Genomic DNA, 17873 nt, shown 5'->3' on the forward strand with positions numbered 1-17873 from the left:
AACTCTCTACATTCCTTTGTACCTACACCTATTTCCTGGAGCCCAAGATTCTTCTAAAAGCTCTGCAGTCCCTTTCGTAAGTCTCTTGAATGCTGTAGATTAACCCTGGGCGAAGTACTATGCCACGCTCGCGTAGTTTGAGAAGTTTGCGCTACTTCGCACTACACAAATTGCACTTAGCACAGTGCAAACACACGTAGGGTAGCGTAGCGGTAATTTTTTGCTTGCTCGCGGTCCTCAATGTCAAGTTGGCGACCACGGCAAGCAAAATGACATCCCGGCGAGACTTTTTCCTTGTTCGTGATCAGCAATATCAAGTTGCCAATCGAGAGCGTGGAAAATAAACCTCCCGGCGAGATTCTAAACGCAGGGAGGTCAGGTTTCTCATTGCGAGTGGTCGCGTATGCTCGCGACCACTCGCGATGAGAAACTACCAGTCCACATTACGAAAGCTGCTGCTCGAGTAGAAATCTACTAAAGCGGCAAAAATGACTGCTTGCACTGTGCAAGATGCGGTTTGCACTGATTGCACAGTGCAGACAAGCACCCGGCACTGTGCAATCAGTGCGAACAGCATTTTGCACAGTACACTACGCAGTTCGCGTAGCTATGCGTAGCTCGCGTAGTGCGAAGTGCACTTTGCGTAGCTATGCGTAGCGCTACAACGCGAACTACGTCCAGGGTTACTCTAGATTTCCTGAAACCTTCCAAAGAAGAAGGTGCAATGTCTTGTTCAAAATCACTGGATGCTCTTCTCCTTCTCCATCCCTCAGCAAACCCTCTTCTGCCTATATTAACATCGAAACCTTGCATGGAAACTCCATGACTGTTGGAAACCATGCCTGTAAAATTTAAAAAGGAGTCACCAAAACTATTGGACATTTCTCCTTCCTTACCTTCAAAAGTACCCTCCGTATCATTGCAAATGGTGGAAAAGCATAACCTTTTATCTCCTACCAATCCTTTTGAAATGCATCTACTGCCACTGCCCCCGGATCTGGCAGCTAACTGAAGTACCTGCTGATCTGAAAAGATAACCTGCATGAAAACAGATCCAGCTTCAACAGACCCCAACACCTATTTTCCTGAACCAAGAACTCTCCAGTTTCCATTTGCTGTAATGTTTTAAGTACCTTGAATTCCAATCCGTAATAAAATTCATATTCCCTGGCAGGTAGTTCACTCTCAAATCTATTCTGTGTTCTAAAAAAAATACCACACCTTTTTTGCAATGTCCAACAGATTCCGTGATTTGCGCCCTCCTAGTTGATTTATGTATGATACTGCCTGTCCATTTTCATCAACACTGTCTGGCCTTGTAATAATCCTCTGAAACTCTTCAATGCAAACATCCTTGCTGTCAATTTCAAACAGTTTATGTGTTGCTTCCTTTCTAAGGCTGACCATGTTCCACCTGTCTCCTGCTCTCCCAGCCGAGCTGCCCAACCAGTGAGACTGGCATCTGTCTACAGCACAAACTCAGACTGCACCCACAAATCACTTGTCCATTCCAGGCTTCCAGATTCTGCAATCACCAAAACAATTCTTCTTTCGCCTCCTGATCCAATTCTACTTTTTCTCCATACGATAAGAACTTTCTTAATCCCTCTGCTTTCACTCTCTTTAATGCATGACAATGCAATGGTCCTGGAAATATCGATTTCATTGATGAAGAAAAAACACCCACTATTCTCGCTGAGTCCCTTAATGTTAATTTCTCTTTCATCAATACATGCAACACCTCCTTCTTTCCCCTCCTCATCTTCTTTCCTGGTAACAATAACATTGTCTTCACTGTATCTATCTCAAAACTCAAAAATTCCAAACTCTGAGATGGAATTATGATAGATTTCTATTTGTTTATCAGAAAACCTAAATTCTCCAAGAGGTTCCTCATCTTCTTCAACTGTTTTGGCAATTCCTCTACATCTTGTGACATCAACAGTTGGTTGTCCAAATAAACAATCAAACAGAATACGCTTTCTCTCAAATGAGCTACCACAGCTCTCATCTTCTTTGTAAAGCACCATGGCGCTGATGCCAAACTAAATGAGAGACACAAGACCTGGTATAACTGACTCCACCATCTGAATTGTACATCCCTCTGGCTTACCTCCTCCACTGGTACAGAAAACTAAGCATCTTTCAGATCCAGTTTCACTAGCCAGTCCTTTTCTAAAAGCATATCCCTCAAAAGATTGATTCCCTCCATTTTGATATGCCTGTAAATGAGAAACTGATTCAGAGACCTCAAATTAATCACTGGTCTCCAACCTTTTTCCTGTTTTCCACTAAGAAAATTGTGCTTTCCGTTCCTCTACTGGTCTAATTGCTCCTTTCTGTAACATCGCTTCTATCGCCCCATCAATCACCATTGACTGAACCAATGTCATGTGCAATCCTATTGGTTTCTCTCTTTGAATCGACAATTCTACAAAATCTATCATGAATCCTTAGACTGTTTATAACACCCATGGATCTCCCATTATCCTTTTCCATTCCTTTACAAACTTTTTTATACGTCCCCCTACTTTTATTTGGGAAGAACCAAAATAATTCTTAATACTCACCTCAGAACCCTGAAGAAGACTGCCTTCTTCCTCTGAAAGTCCTGGTTCTCCCTGATCTTCCTCTTTGCATGAACATCCTGTTGTTCCTATGAATCCTCTTCCTGTACCTCTGCAAGCAAAATTATCCTGGGACCCTTGTAGACCTTGGCCAGCATATGGTCATTATCTTCTGGCCCTTCCAAAAACACCCCCAAACACTTGTCTCATTATATTCTGTCTTATCAACACAGTAAAAGTCACCACATTCTTGCATAGGCATTTCACTAGGCCCTTGCCAAAAAGCACACCTCTTGCATCATCACTGGCTTCCTTATTCGCCATCTCCACCAATTTGGGATTCATCTTCATGTGTATTGTCTTCCTGCATTCAGCTAAAAGCCCAGCATTGCCGTTGCCTAGCAGTATTATACCTCTTTGGCTCTGACCGCTTAACAGATCCACATCTACTTGTTCCTCATTTAAATGGGCCTCCTCTGCCATATCTAATATTTTTACCAATGGCTCTACTGCATCCAAAAGAAAATCCTGACATTGCTTTAAAGATCGCTCAAAACCTTTGTGTGTATCTCTTCCTATTTTGAATAAAAATTTATCATGTCAGGATCTAAATTGGCAGTGTTGCACACTGTAATTCTCTATCACTGGTCGTGAACACTCTGCTCTTAGCACATTTCTCCCCTTTTTTCCAAGGGCTTTCTTATCCACTCTTTTATGAATTTTCCAACATGCTCCTGAGGCCTCCAATCACCACTTCGAGGATGAAGAATGTTATAAGAACTAAACATGTCTTCACCTAGTGGGTTCTTAATTGCCGCTCTATTTGAACAACCCACAGCATTTTTCAAAACATCATTTAAATTGTCATCCTGATTTTAAATCTAATCTGTACTCATTGTACATCTTAGAATAATGTGCAATATCAACATCCATATCAATGAATTTTTCATCACATAAATCTTGTGCGCCGCCAAAGACACCTTTGCTCTGTGTTCCGCAGCAGACACCAATCTTAGTTCTAGAGTTAATGCCATCATTCCTCCTTTTTTTCAAAGTTTCATCCTTTAAATGTTTACACTTTTTCTGCTATTTTCCAACTGTCACACTCTTTTCAGCCTCCTCGTCTGACAAAGACCAATACTCCTAAATCTCGCCTTCTTTTCTCCATAGTAATATCATCAACTTCCTTTACAGAAGCCCTTACCTCCTTTTGCATCAATTGCTTAATACTGTCTTCACACATCCTGCCTTCTGACACATCATGTTCTAAACTACTACCCTCAGATGCCATACCGCTTCACCTAAAAATCTGTCTTTTAAAGAAAAAAAAAACCTTCTCCACACCAGAATAAGCCTTTCCTAGATAATTAGTACTTTCACAAACCCATCCTCAATCAGCTGTAGTTTCTTGTAACCAACTGTGAAAATAACGTCATGCGTGTTTCCGTGTGCTTTACTCATTTCTATATGTGGCTGCCCAGTTCAAAATGGCACCCAACTCACGCGATAGCTGTGTGACTTCAAGCGCTTCCAACGTGACCAGCTCTTCACAAAGAAATCAGGCTGCACAAGAAGGCTTAGCAGCAATAAATATTGCCTTCAAGCAAGAATTAGGTAAGTTAACGTCCTTGTGCTGCCACTCTCAATACTTGGCAGCACAAACGAACTGAGGAAAACTACCCCGAGCTACCAAATTGTGAGATTGGCAGCACGCTGGGAACTGTGATATGCGCTTGACTTCGCGCAGCCACTTTGAAAATCAATAAAAGCTCAGCGTACCCATCTCCTCAAGACCAAAGCGACTAACTCAGTATGACTTCACAGGTAAAAAGTGCTTCCATAAAGCCTTATTATCATAAAACAAAGACACAATACTATTCTCCAATACTTTAAAATACCAAAGAATACAGTGAACAGACGAATTGAAACGTATGAAATCTCATCTTAATATGAAGCAAATTACCCAAGCACCACTAGCGTAGGTTCTAAAAATTAGAAGCTTGTTTTTTTTGTTCTAATATCGTTATTAATTTAAAAAGGACATATAAATAGTCACATACCATAAAGTAAAGTTTGAGCTTCATTATACGAGCCTGTGTTCGTTAGAGTACTGCGAAACCAAATTCCCTAATATTTAGGGCCTGATTACGATTGCGGTTTTCCCGCATCCTCCTGGCCGGCGGAATCCACCGCCGGCCCGGAGGATGCGGGAAAACCGCTGCGGACTGAAAAAGACCCCCCGCCAGATTAGGATGGCTGGGGGATCGTTTTTCAGTCCGCAGCTTTTCCGCCGCGGTCGCCTTCCGACCGCGGCGAAAAAGCTTTAACATGGCTGGCGGTGTCTATCAGACACCGCCAGCCATATTAGGATGTCTGCGGAAAGGTGCCTTTACACAGCGGCATTTCCGCCGTGTAAAGGCATACGGATTCGTGTTTGGGGGCCCGTTGCAAACATGGCGGCCGACCGCGAAGTCGCTGAGGAGAAGAACGTTGCAACAGCCAGGCTCCTGAACCATGCAGCGGGAGCAGCGCAAATGCGACAAAGCTGCTCACTGCATGTTCCGACCTTTACAGCGCCGGTTCCGGGTAAGCTCAGACGCCTATGAGGTCCGTAAACAGCTTTGTTGGCCCTCGTCACTTTGGAGCTCAAGCGCGACCCGCCATGACACAGAGGCGCGCAAGCCACGCCCCCCAAAACATTTTAAGCTTGTTAATCGAAATCAACTCGCCCTCATACTACATCCAAAATACAATACTAAAAGACAGGTACTTATCTGAAATGGAGCAGCATTTAAAAGAGGAGGGACATTCTATTGCAGGGTTAGTTATTGATTGTTAAAATTCCAGTTCTGCATTGCTTTATTATTGTGAAAAGTTATTTAAAGGTGCTGCAGGAGTGACAATTAAAAGGTGGATGCATATAGATAGGTAGCCTCTGGTCTTGTAATGAAATTGGGGCTGAGCTGTAGATTGGAAGAAGCTGCACACCAGTACCTTTATTCATGGTGGCCCCAGGGAAGAGTATTCAATATAAAAACTACCCTGGGCCCCTCTCATTTTTGCTCATTATATGGGGCTTATGATCCGAAAATTTTGCCTTGCATTTCAGTAGATCCCTCCTTACATTAATGTAGCCTTGTGTCATCACAAGAATTAATTAAAATTAATTTAGTTTCATTTTGATAAAAAATATTGTTACATGAATTATTTAATTCAAAATAAGGTAGTAAACAAATGTATAATTACATAATGAATATGTACTACTTTTATATACATTTAAGCATTAAAATATATTTATATTTTTTACTATTTAATTTAATTTAACATTGTTTCCTAAGGGTTTTAATTCTCTACCCGGCAGTAGTGGCACATTAATCACAATCTCAATAAAAAAGACATCGTTTAGAGGTGATCATAGTATGTGGGGCTGAATGATTTTTTCATTCTTCAGTGCATCCTTCATGGTAGACTGGAATATTTTTCTCTATTCAAGTATAATATAATTTCCTTGGAGACCAAACAGGACTGCCACTGTCAGCAAACTCTGAGATGTTCATTTTTACTGATAAATAATAGTCTGAATACGATACTCATCCGAAACTTGTATTTTGTTTATACTAGGATAAGATATTAATTATCGATGGTGCGGATATTCATGTTCAGAAGAATATCGTGAGTTGAGGAACGCAATTATTTGCACAAAGTTCAATTATTAAATACATCGAATGCGTTACAAATAAATTCAGTGGCGTGGCCAGTGTTTTTCAAGGTGGCTCTGTACATTTACAAGATATGTGGTGTCATCTATTTATATTGCACACTTTAAAACCCTATATGTAACCAGACAGAGTGGAGGGCACCATACTGTGTATTTTAAGTGTCTTGAGAAAGAATTGACACTTGGTTCTATTTGTATTCACTCCCTGATAATCATTCTCACTGGAACACATTTTCATTGTTTTAATGAAAGGGCTCAGGTGTACATAGCACCGGAAACGGAAAGAGGGGGACTCTCCTCTCCAGTCTGTTTATGAAAGCATAATTTGTAAGGTTTAAAAAAGAGGAATATGATTTATTGCGTATAGCACCAAGCTCACACGTTAATGAAGAGGAGAGAGCACGTTAGAGCACAATATACAACACTATATTTTTCTCATTTTCACTTATCCACAAACCCATCACCCACAGGGCTTGCAACTCTGGCACGAAGACCTCGATGACAAGTACTGCAATGTCTTGCAATTGTAATAGTATTTACATAGCGCGTAATACTCCTGATGAGGCGTTGAAGTGCTTTACACAGTGAAGCACGCTGAAGCGGGGGACCCAAGGTTAGTGCTTATTCCAGTGTTTACTGATTATAATTGGTTATCAGAATTATTCTTGTGCTTTCAAGGAAGCCATTCCATGCATTTACAGAAGTTTCTTTGTGGTGGATGAAAGTAGCAGGATTTAGGTGTGATCATTAGTAGGGATATGTGAGTTAATGCACATGGTTGGTGAGATTAATAAATGAGTTAAATGGGATTCAGGGGTATTAGTTACAAAGGTGTTCATTATGATACTTGAAAAGAGGTGTGGGCAATTATAGAGATTAAGGCAAACACACAGAGTGGGCAGCGTTCAGAGAAAAGAGCGGGAACAAGCAGAAGTTTTGAGTCCAGGGCATTTTTCATGTTGGGGTTTACGGGACAGTGTTTATAGAGGAGGCTTTTTCACATAGCATACAATATGAGGATGCACTTTATATGAAAGAAACAACATTATTTGCATGTACTATGGTGCTCTATTTAATTTTTTTATAGGCTTAGATTGAGATGAACATTATGGGGCATATTCTCAAGAACGTGTGATAATTATCGCAAAATTAGCTTAACGCAACTCTTCACATCACAGCCTATCACAGGATAATAACGCTGTGTTAACGTTTTATTCTTAACACGGTGGTACCATGCGATAGTCTCCCAAAAACGCGTCAAATGACTGCTTTAAAATTAACGCGATGCCTTACAAATGTGAAACACAAGCGCAAAAAAAGCGGCGATGTCCCAAACCACGATACATAAATCAGTGATAACCAGCGACAGGCCTGGAATTCCCACGCGTCATGAGGGAAAATGCACCATAAAAGCAGCTGTGAGTACAACCTCACATCCGTGATGTAGTACAAATGTCCACTGTACCGCATCAAAAAGGCATCTCCTCACAAACAGCCACAATGTACATTGTCATGTAGTCCATATGTAAACTTTGCCAATTCCCAAACATACATGGAACAGACTGTGAAACGGTATCTTCTTTTTACATTGCAGAGGGACAATCAACACCTCCTGCAGAGCAGACCCTACATCACGTCAGTGATGATGGAGACGACCCCCAGGACAATGACTATGACAAACTCCAACGGTTCATGGGAAACCATCAAACCCCACCTCCAGTAGCAGGGCAGCCCATCCCCATTGAGGGGAGCCCACCCCCTACGCAGACCACACAGCAGAAAGCACCCACCACCACATCTGGCTCCCAGCACCTCACCGAAGAACACATGGTGTTCCAACACTGTGTGTTAGACCACCAGAAGGAGCTGGCTGTACAGGTGAGGGTGGGGTTCGGCCTCATGGCAGCCAAACTATATGCCATACGTGGGTGTCTAAGTCCCATCAGGGACCACTTACACTCCCTAACAGACACCCACAGTCCGCCCCATGCCCATCAACAATCCATGGCTGGCGTCGCAGGAGTCATGACTCGGAGACAACAACAAGTGTCAAGTCAGAATGGCTACAGCGATGTCATCCGTGATTTGGGAAACAAGGAGGGTCATGAAGAACATGGAGCAGATGCAGGCGCAAAGAATGGCTACCATGGGTGCACATGAGAAAGCTGTAGATGGGGTCTTCCATGCCCTGCAGATCCTCATCGTGGAGTGATGCCACAAGACATTGTACAAATGAATGTTGCTGCTACTTCTACATCCACATCTCCATCCCCTGATGTGTCAGTGTCACACAGTCCTGCAGATTAAATGCCAGCATCCACATGTGAAGCGCATGAAATGTCAGAGAATGAAGATGAGGATGATTCTGCCTTAGTGGGAAGAAGGAAGCAGTAGCACTCATCTCCGCCATATGGCTTCTTTCTGCTTGGTTCTGCCCTCTGCATCATGCCCTGGAATAACACCTTCCACCGTCCCCCGATACACTCTGCAACACTAACCTTGGACCTCGACATGGAATGCCATATTTTGTTTGCTAAACAATGACACAGCAATCAGCCTGCGGAATGGACTCTTCCTCTTCCGAGTAACTCGTCAATCCCTAAAGGACTCTGGCTGGCCCTCCACGTACAGAGGTGACACACCATCCATCTATTTTCAAATCATGAGATTGTTAGCACTACATGTTGCAATTACAGTTGTCAGAGTGATGTGCTTGTACAAAGGAGTGACATGCACTCAGGGAATGTGTGTTTTAATTGATTTATTTGCACATGCTGTGCCTGTGGTCATTTTATAGTGTCCCATGATTGCTGAGGACTGTCACAATGTGACGTGCTCATGTGAAGAAATTGTCAATGATGGTGTTCCTACGGGCTATTCCTGCTACAGCTGCAGTGGGGTGGGATCCACCTGCCTTATCTTCCTCATCATCGTCCGGTGCATCTGACACTTGTATTCATGGGGCATTGGTGCGTACAAATATGTTGTGCAACACACAACATGCAACGATCATCTTGCACACGATATCTGGGCTGTACAGGTGCCTTCCTCCTGTGATATCCAGGCACCTGAAACGTGACTTCAACACGCCAAATGTGCTTTCCCTGGTGCGTTTGTTGGCCTCATTGTACTGCCTCTGGGCCTGTGTGTTCGGGGCTTGGAGGGGTGTCATCATCCAAGGGCATAGTGCATATCCTTGATTACATGTGACAGTGCAGTGAGACATGTGTCAATAGCTGGTTCTGCATAATGTGTTGACATGCTCACTGGTTTATTAGTGTGTGATATGTGTGACGTAGTAATTCATGTTTGACATGTACTGCTTGTAGCAATGAGCGGCATCAATGTGTATTACGTAGCCCCACTGCTGCTCCTCCCTCCCCCGAGCCTATTTACTAGTGTGCGCAGCGCGATTGCATCACTTGCACTCCTACGGCACACCATTGTCATGCCTGTCTGCGCATGTCCACAAGCCTGACAACAACACTGATGGTATGCATTGAAGGTGGGCAGCCACGTGTGTGTAGGCCTATGGTAAAGATAGGGCGGACACAGATGCAGAGTTCATAGCTGACTGAACTCGCAATGCAGTTGGGGAATAGACCTTTGTCTTACGCTGTGGTAATAGCGACACACACACAACAGTTGCCATGTATGATCCCGGACACCGAGCAGGCTTGCGCTTCCTCATTTACCCCTTCGCTGAGCATGCACTCTGGGGGCTTGCTGCATTGCAACATTGTCCATTGCGGGACGGGTGGTGCCGACACTACAACAGAGACACACGCATTAGTTACTTCCTTGGCAAGGCCAAAACGTAACCACGCCCAGAGCCCCGGGTTGATTAACCACACCCCTACGCTAGACTGTTGTACGCCAGTCCACTCCACTTACGCTTACATGGGGGGTACGACACAGCTACATGTTCCAGGTCTACCCCACTGCCTCGGGTGACATGTTTGTGTCCACTGTACACAGCACAATGTTATGTGGTAGGGCCCAAGGCCCTCATGCATACATAATGACCACACGGGCACACTTAGATAGTTTGTGGAACTTGCTGCGGGCACGTGCGCCCGGCTCCTTTTATTGCCAGGGTCACATGTCCAGTGACGCCTGTGCTGGATGGGTGTGGGGTGAGTGTAAAACAGCCTTAAGGGAGTGGTTGGTGCTGGCAACAACTACAACAGTGATCAGAAGTTCAAAATTCAAACAGCAGGGGCCCATGGCTTGAGCTGCACAGAGTTAGGGGTCCTGGATGCACTGCAGCCGGCACAAGCACACCGCCATGGGACGGTGAGTTGCGGTGCACTGAGGTAGGGCCACGAGAGCTGAGCGGGTCCTCGTCGATGTCCAAGGTGAATGTCGCGGAGTGTTTTGGGGGACAGTGGAATGTGTTCTTCAAGGCATGATGCAGAGGGCAGAACCAAGCAGAAATAGTCAATATGGAGGAGATGAATGCTCCAGACTCATTCTTAACACCAAGTCAGTATCAGCTACATGATGATGAAGACAACCCCCAGGCCATATACTCAGACGCCACCAAAGTACAACCAGAGAGTGTCCATGAATTTCATGGTACAGAGTTAGTGGCACCAGAGCTGAAAGGGGAGGCAGTCTGCGATGAGGCCTGTACAATGATATAAACTCTGCCATAAATAAATAAATAAATCAAGACCTACTCGACCGCAGTGTAGGCCGGAGGCAGCGGTCAGCAGGGGCCCACAGCCACGTGTCGTTGGAATGCTATGCACAGAGTTGGTGGCACCACATCAAAGGGATTATAGTGATATCAAACGTTCCATTAACATATGAACTCGGCCATCATGATATCAAGACTCAGTTCCAAATGTGTGACCTACTAGACCACTGTGTAGGCCGGAGGCAGCGGTGGGGTACGTCATCGAGAAAGGAGTGCTGGGGGCCTGTGTTGTGGAGGCCAGCAATGGTCTTAGGAGGCTGCCAAGGTCGCCGGCTTCGGGCTTGGAGCTTGCACCGGCACATGGTGGGCCTTGTTTGAAACATACCGGTGTTGACAGGTGAGCAGTATACCTTGGTGGGCAGGGGTGGGCAAGATGTGTCTGGGGAGCAGCGGCCTGGGGTGCAGCAGGCGCACAGGATCGCAGGCGACAACGCTCATGGCGTCATCCTCGTGGCGGGGTGAGAGGCGCCGCCCTGGCAGACACATTGGCCATTCCGGAACAGAACCATTCCCAGACCTACGTACTTTTTATTCACACCCGTACGCTAGCCTGGCGTACGCCGGGCCAGCCCACTCTGCTCACGCTTACAGGTGGGGCGTAACAAGCTACATTTCCACGTACTTCCCCACTGGCTGAGGTAACATGGTTGTGCCCACTGTCCACTACACTCCAAACACCAGCAGTGTATGTCCACATGGATATGTCTGTGGTCTGCATACTGCAGTGTGGCAAGCACATCCACTTCACACTTGGCATTGTGTACATTGTCATTTATGGGTAACTTGCCCCCTTCGCACATGACTGGTTCCCACCTCTCCCCATTGAAAGGTGCACCAGGCGCAGACAGTGATAATGTATAATACGGCCCCTGGTGAGAAACATGTACAAGTACACTCAGTCAAAGTCACATACTCCACAGCCAAGAGATCCATGCTTTGCAAGAAAGGGGTGTCTTTGTCCTGATTGCACCAGTTACTTCATTATGCAAAACCTACTTCTCTACTTGCTGAGTCTCTAAGGAGATTGCACAATTTTGTCTGTGAAATTTGATTAATTTGCATTCAGTGTAGATCAACAGTTGCTGAGAGGGCATTAAAGGCTTATTGAGCAGGCAGGCCTGTTTAGTAAAGTGTCAACATTTACTTGTTTGGAGGATGGAAATGAATCCTAGGTAAATGATTCTGAGAAAAATGGGTTGGTTCTAACCCATGAAAACAATGTTTTCCATGTTTTTGCCTCTGGTTTTGGGACCACTGCTGAGTGGCGAGCCTTCCTAAAGGAGCCTGATGAATGGTTAGCTCTGTTTCAATTTGATTATGAGCTGCAGACTGTTGTGCCCACTTTTTAATATGAGGTGAGCAGGTTGTGGTCCTCTGGAAAGCACTGAATGGACAATGATCTTTGAGTGCTACTATGTGTGCACTGAGTACTGAATTTCTAACAAATATAACTTTCACAATAGAGCATAAGACTGCCTTCATTTCCTTGAGAATTAATTGCTATAAGTAGGAGCTTTGTTTTGAATTTGGGGTGATCCTGGGACACCCATGGTGAATGATCTTAGTTGCCACATTGGCTCAGTAACTCCTGCATGCCCTTGGACCATCCGAACAAGGCTTCTCAGTGACACTGTTAAAAGTGAGTGACCTGAGAGTCATGTCCTGAAGACTGAAAGCAATATAGACAAATAGTTGGCTTCACTGTCAAAGAAGTAGGAAATACATGTTGACACAAACAGATGTGTAATGAGTCATGACTGGTGCCAAAACTCATTAATTCCTACTTTTTTTGTCCTAGGAATTTTCCATGCTGGATTGATGTTGCAAAGCATTTAAATACAAGTAGCAAAAGAGCTGTAGGTGCTTTTCATAAAGACCTCGCCGTGGGACTCCATCTGGTGGTGACAGACCACACCCACCACCCCTCCCCAGCCCAAGCAAGAAACCTCATCTTAGACAGCAAGCTCAACCCAATGACCCAGGTCAACTATGTCACCACAGCCTGCTCCATATCCTGGGAATGCTGCAGAACATCTTCAATTGGCTACCATCTAACACAAGGAAAATACTATAATAGGCCCTCATAACCAGAAGACTTGACTGCAAAAACTCACTATACGCTGGAATCACCAGTTCCTGAACAAACTCCAAACTGTTCGGAATGCAGTGGCCAGACTCATCCTCAACCTACACCCACATTACACTACACCACTCTACCCACCAACCTCAACAGCCACATTCACTTCCATCAACCCTCTAGACACCTCTGCTCAGCCTAATGCTCAGTGGCACACATACCCAGCATATACCAAAACAGAGCAGGAGGTCGCGGCTTCTCATACATCTCCCCCAAAGCATGGAACAACCTCTCACTTCACATCAAAGCCTCCTCTTCACTTCGGATGCTCTGCAGTGGATACTCTAATGGGTGATTGGTGCACTATAGAAATCTGCATACCAGAACATGGAACAACTTCATTCGTTCCCTGGTGTTCATTCTCACTGCAACACATTTTCTTTGTTTGGCTAAAAGGCTTACCTCTACTTAGCACAGGAAATGGAAAGAGGGAGACCTCTCTCTTGTTTGATATGTAAGCATCATTTGTAGGATTTATAAAGGGGAATATATATGTTTGTGTTTTATTATGTGTAGGTGCCAGATAGCATCTAGCTCACACATTAGTGTATTGGAGATGAGGGGGCACGCTAGAGTAGAACAATATACAACACAATAATTGTTCATAATTCAATTTAACCGACCCACAATTCCATCATCCACAGGGCTTGAAACTTTTGCGTGAAAGCCAGTGGTGATAGCACAAGTTGTCAGTGCATCAGAACGATTGCTCTCTTAGGGCGTTTACAACATACCATGAATTTTATGACATGTTGGAATCCACCTTAAAATCTGAACCTGTCAACTTTCTGCATTTATTGGTGTGCCCAAAGGAAAAGGATTGCTTCTTTCTTCCCAAGTGCATTTGATTCTGGTAAATTACTTATTTGTTACTGATTTCTGATGTGCAATGTGGCTCTCCCTTCTGTGTCTTCTATTAACTGTATGCTAAAATAACAGAATGGTACACGACAGACACCACAGTTCCTGTACCAATAAAAGGGCATGTGTGGGCACAAAAAAAGTGCCCAAAACCTCAGCAACCAGAAACAATGTGCACTATTTAGTGATAGCTATGTGTTGTACTTAGATTTACTGCTGCTCAGCCAGTCTGCATGAGTGTGTGTGTGGAATGTTGGAGTGCCTGATGACTGAGTAGAATGTTGGAGTGCTTGGTTTACTGGAGGAATGACAGTTAGAGAGAGTGGGCTGAGCAGCAAAGATGCCGCTCCTGGTGGGGCATCGAATCAGCTTGTAACAACTTATCTACTTGTAACTACCATTCTGTAACTTACCAATAAACCTCTACTTTGGTTTACCTCGAGACTACAATCCATCATTTCAACATTGGCGACGGTCTAAGAGAAAAAACCCTGCGTGAACTACCTACAAACCTACATGAGTTTAAGAAACTTCTAACAAGAAACAAACTACGCATACTGGAATCAACTTCAAGTGAAACTACTTCAAAACCAAGGAGAAGAACGGCCATCCCAGCCCCACCAGTGTCCTCCACCATCTAGACAGCCTGCCCTGGGCGTTTCACATTCCTTTTCACTACATGAGCTTACGGCTTGCTTTCAACCTGGGCGTTTCTTATTCCATCACCAAAGACCCTGCTGTCATCTGAAAGTCTTCTGCTACAGTCTCTAAAGCAACAAGTTTCCCAGAGGCACAACAGGGTTGCGCACCCAGCTGTGTTTCACTGCTCTATCTGGGCCCTGTGTAGGAAACGTCATAGTCTGACAGCAAGTCTTGTGAGTAAAGTGTGTACCAGTGTGAACATCTTTGCTTGTGGAAAGAGACCTCCCAACAGCCTTCTATTCTACATATGTACCTGCCTGTGTCTGCCCTCCGTGTCATGATTAATTCTTACTCTTGAAGTGTCAGAGGGGAACTAAGTCTATTTTTTTCTTGTGATCTGTGCCACTTGGAGTACTTTCAGAGTTACCAGCTTGCAACCACGTTTAGTTTAGGACCTCAATTCGGTGAAGTGTGAGAAAAGTGATGTATTGGGTGCTTTCCCTGAGGAGCCCCCGAGCGCTTTGATGTGTTTGAAGCAAAGTCTGTGGTAAACACAAGCTGAAGCTAAAATGTGTGTCTGCCATGCATTGTGAACTTTTGCAGTGTCAGCGGTGCCTCTTGTGACCTTGGGCATTTTTCCCCGAAGAACCACTGAGCGCTTTACTATAACAGTTTTGGCATCTTTCAGCTCCGCACCATGGCAAACTGAAGCGCTTTGTTTGAATTCAAAACCCCCACACACACCTTACCGTTCTGCTAGTGTCGCGTGGAGGCAGGGCAAATTGGGCATGGCGTCCTTCGTCTCCTAGCTGACTAGTGATGCCTGCATGGAACAGCACGCGTCAAAAAACGTGCCGCCATCTAGAGTTTGCATCGTAGCCCTGCACTGGAACCACACTGCCTTCCACAGTGCGGCTGTTGCCAACCATGTGTTTTATTTTCATTTGCCAATCATATTTTATTTTATGTTCGTTACAATAAAGCCTAGAGAAGCCTTCCGCACAGCGCTCTTTCCTCAGCGCTCATCAACATGGTGCAGCGGACCTTCCTGATTTTATACAGCCATACAGGTACTGTTTTTTTTTATTACCTCAAGCAAATCCTGTACTCCTCTCACAATGGACCGTGGGTCAATTCTCTACTTACAACTGCAACAGTGTTTTAAGCAACAGCATTTTATTTCATAACTTACCAATAATTCTCTACTTTGCTTTACCTCGTGACTACAATCCATCATTTCAACACTATGCAAAGATGCACTCAAGGTAAAAATGTATATACATGTTAGGTACCTAAGGGAAATCACTTTACAAGTGTAGACTTATATGCATGCTAAGTAGCATGATTGTGTAATATAGGTACTGCTCCACTCATACACAACAGAATGGTGTGTCATAACCTGGAAAAAGAAAAATGATGGTTGGTATGCTAGAATTATTCTTTTTCTGCCAACTATGCTACTCCAGAAATGGATAAACCTCAGGCCAGACAGCTTTGTCCTGCTCTACTTGGAAAAGTACAACCCAAACTGCAATGAGACATCTCCTCTGAATGGGAACAGGCACCAACGAATACCAGGTGTTTTTTCCTTGTTGGGCCTAGTCTGCAAGTTTCAGCTTGAGTCCTGTGGCACAGTGAGCGTGGGTTCCATGTCTGGGCATACGTATCACATTAACGGCATTTCAGGGAAAAGCGAAGATGTGAATTTTGGGATGCTTAAATTAATTTTAGCAAATGGTATTTACTTGAGTCACATACAAATTGGTGATTGTTTATGTCTGTGTTATTCCAGACAGGGCACAACCTGATGGAAATCAGCACATTCTGTCTAGAACTCAAGCTGCACCTCCCTTAAAACGCCCAATACTGAATAAACTAGTCTGGTGTTCCTTGTGTTCCCATTAACAAAGACATTTCAGATTGGACTGTTCCTGTTGGACCGGATCCAAGACTGAGTTGTATATGGCTGGTAAATTATCTGTAGTTTTAAAATGTGCAAAAATTTGATTTACTGAAATGATTCACTGGAACGATGCCCAAAATCCCCATCTACCGTTCGATGTAGATAGGGATTTTCATAAAAACTCATGGGGGGTTGCATGGGAACACCGATGCACCGCCCTTTGACTACGCTTTGACGCACAGGAACACAGGGTAGCTCATTGTGCTGTGTTGATTTTAAATCCCAGTAGTACACTTTGACCTGGGTTTTTGTTAAAAAAGAAACTCAAACCTGATGCAAAGTTTTGGAAAATCTGAGCCATAGTACTTTGTAGTGTTGCATACTCTGAATATTTGTTTTGTGTTCAGTCAACAAAGAATATCATTGAAGCTTCTTCTCCATTTTCTGACGCTGGACAAAAACTGTAATTCCAGTCCTGACATTATGACATAAGCAGATGTTGCGCCTGCATTACTTGTTACATGCAAATAGTTTAAATATACATACAGATAGGGCTTAATACAACCCTTGCTGTCTTATGCTGATCCTCTGTATCGACAAGATGTATAGGGCATCTATGAAAAACAACTCAGTAACAACACATTCGAACAACTTAATCAAATAATTCACATCTCTAGGTCAGCTTTATGCATGAAAAAATAATGTAGCTCATTTGAAAACTCTAATGCTCACCCGTAGAAAATGAGGGCTAGACCTCACCTCAACCGTCACCAGCTCCAGTCAATGAGGCCCGCTCTAGAAAGCATCAACCAAAAACCCAAAATAAAGGGGATAAAAGGTTTCATTTAGAACATGCTTTCCATATCTCCATATAACATTCTCACATGGATCACTTATTCTACTCTTTAATGGCATGTCAGAGAGAGTGTATCATTCAAAGTATACACATAGAAAATTAAAAGTAAAAGCTAATATCATCTCATGGTGCGTCCAGAAAAAGGCATCTAAATATGTTGCAGTCATTCACATTCTCGTTCATAATTATATTTTTACTGTCATCTTAGGTGGACTTTCTTAGAAACAGCACACCTTTGTAAGTTGCTACTGAAACGCATGTATATCATGTCCACTATAATATTAATTTAAAAACATGGTTTTTTGGGGGGTTTTTTGTGAAAGTTTTAAACTATTTTGTCAATAGTCTTCACTATTTCTTTACCACTGTGTTCTACAAAGATGAAATGGAACCCCCATATCGTTCATCTCTATTGTACAAAAGCACTGAAACATCTTGCGTTTGTGCTCATCTCTGGGGAGAACAATGACATCCAGACTTTTAAAAT

Source organism: Lissotriton vulgaris, chromosome 1_1 (genome assembly GCF_964263255.1).
Source record: "Lissotriton vulgaris chromosome 1_1, aLisVul1.2, whole genome shotgun sequence".
NCBI lineage: Eukaryota > Metazoa > Chordata > Amphibia > Caudata > Salamandridae > Lissotriton > Lissotriton vulgaris.